Source organism: Plecotus auritus (assembly GCF_963455305.1).
Source record: "Plecotus auritus genome assembly, chromosome: 3".
NCBI lineage: Eukaryota > Metazoa > Chordata > Mammalia > Chiroptera > Vespertilionidae > Plecotus > Plecotus auritus.
In genome coordinates this window covers 137,224,302-137,226,410 of record NC_137772.1, presented here as the reverse complement: position 1 = coordinate 137,226,410, position 2,109 = coordinate 137,224,302, and the positions used below count along the sequence as shown (strand labels likewise).

Here is a 2,109-nt window from a genome sequence, read left to right as displayed (position 1 = left end):
CATAGTCATTCAGCTAGAAAGAATTGGATGCAAAATGTGACAGCAGAATTTGAACCCAGGCAATTTCTGCAGGGCCCAGTTTCCTAATCACTTATTTGAGGTTGGTTAAGGAAAGTTTAATAGTTATAGTATGATCTTTTATTGAGTTGTACACTTGAAACATGTGTGGTTTTGTGAACTAATGTCACCCCAACTAAAAACAAATAAATAAATAAGTAAATAAACGGAAAGAAAGAACTCAAAAAAGAAAAAAAAAACACATAGTAGATAATAAAATAAACTTATTCCAATCATCTAAAGGTTGTTAGTGGAGTTGATAAGGACAAGTTTTAAATTCTTATTTTTCACAACCATTAAGTACAGATATACCAACTTTCATTAATTATGGTCATAACTAAATCTATGACATATATTATCCACTGTAAATAAATTACAGGTTTCCCCTAAACATGCCCCATCTTTCCAAACATATATTATCTCCCACTAGTTTTACAAATCTCCCATGCTCCACATTTACCAGCCCATTTGCTCCCACTAGGCCCACTGCCCGAAGTAGCGAGGCAGGCTGTTCCACTGCATGGCATAGCACATCTCCACCTCCCTCAGGCTGTTCTCCAAACTGTCCTTCAGCTTTCTCATCCAGTCCAGGCCGATCTCCAAGGACAGGACCCTATGTCTCAGCTCCGTGAGTGTCATCTCAGCAGCTCCTATCTCAGCGGTCTGCGAGGTGACCACTGTGGTGCTCTCCTCAATCTACTGGGACCAGTACTTGTCTATCGCCTCTCGGTTCTTCTGAGCCAGCGCGTCATCCTGGGCCCAGATGTCTGCCATGATCTTGCTGACGTCCTGAGATTTGGGGGCATCCAACTCAGTCAACCCAGAGTTGGCAGTTTGGTTGTGTAGACCATTTACTTCCTCCTCTTCACGAAGAGCAGCCGCTCCTTGAGAGCCTCGATCTCTGTCTCCAGCTGTAACTGAGTGACTCTGGTGTTATCAGTGACCTTTCGGAGCCCATTGGTGTCACTCTCCACAGGCTGGTGCATGGCCAGCTCCGTCTCATACTTGACTCTGAAGTCATCAGCAGCAAGATGGCCATTGTCAATCTGTAGAATGCTGCGGGCATTGTCCACAGAACTTGCAAAGATCTGAGCCCTTGGGTCCTCGATGGTCTTGAAATAATGCCCTCAGTCTCTGACCTAAGTCCCTCCTTCTTCTTCAGGTGTTCTTGGATTTCACTCTCCAGTCTCTGATTATCAGCCTCTAGGCTTCTAGCCCTCTCCAGGTAGGAGGCCAGGTGGTCATTCAGCCATTGCATAGTCTCCTTCTCGCTCTAGATGCTCCCTATTATACCCGCTAGACCCCTGGCCACCCCCCTAACCAGGCCCAGACCCTCAGCCACCCCCACACTGGTGGAGTGGGGCACGGAGATCGGGGAGCCGAAGCCCCCGGCACCTGCATAGACACTGGCTGAGTTGCTGGCCAGCCGGCCCAGTGGCTGGGCTATACTGCACAGAGCCCAGGGTCTGGTAGTTTGCGGAGAAGCTGGAGGGGATGCTGAAGCTCATGTTCTTCAGGGAGGAAGGTGAGAAGCCTAGACTCAGGTTAAAGCAGCAGAGTGCCAGGTCCTTGACTCAAGTTACTAGTATACGTCTTTTCTTTCGTTTGTTTAATTATTTTGTACAATTCCATTTCCTCCTGCTATTAACTTGGTAGCTATACATTCTCTTATTATTATTTCTTACCCTAGAGATCACAGTATGCAAAGATGACTTCTTGCAGTCTAAGACAAATAAGTATAACCTATTCTCAGACAATGCAAAAACCTTAGAACCCTTTAACTGCTTTTATCTGCTTTTTTATTTCATTTTATCTTTCCATTAATGTATCCTCTTAACTCATTTGTAATATGTTAGCCCCACAAGATAATATTATTATAGTTTTATATCAAAATTGAATAATTACTTTATTTGATATTCTTAAATCTGTCCTGTGCCTTTGGATTTCCATGTAGAATAATTTTCTTCTCCCATGCTCATACAGCTGGAAAGTATTTCCTCCTGTATGGTATGTGGGTGAAAAACTTTCCTGCATTTACTGGAGAATACCTTT

General features: G+C 44.0%; 1 pseudogene across 1 annotated transcript; it reads right to left on the bottom strand.

The window, feature by feature from the left end:
* Window positions 1-534: 534 nt before the first annotated feature.
* On the bottom strand, window positions 535-1,565 carry LOC308244185 (keratin, type I cytoskeletal 18-like; annotated as a pseudogene). Its single transcript has one exon. The product of its transcript is annotated as a keratin, type I cytoskeletal 18-like (transcript).
* Window positions 1,566-2,109: the final 544 nt, after the last annotated feature.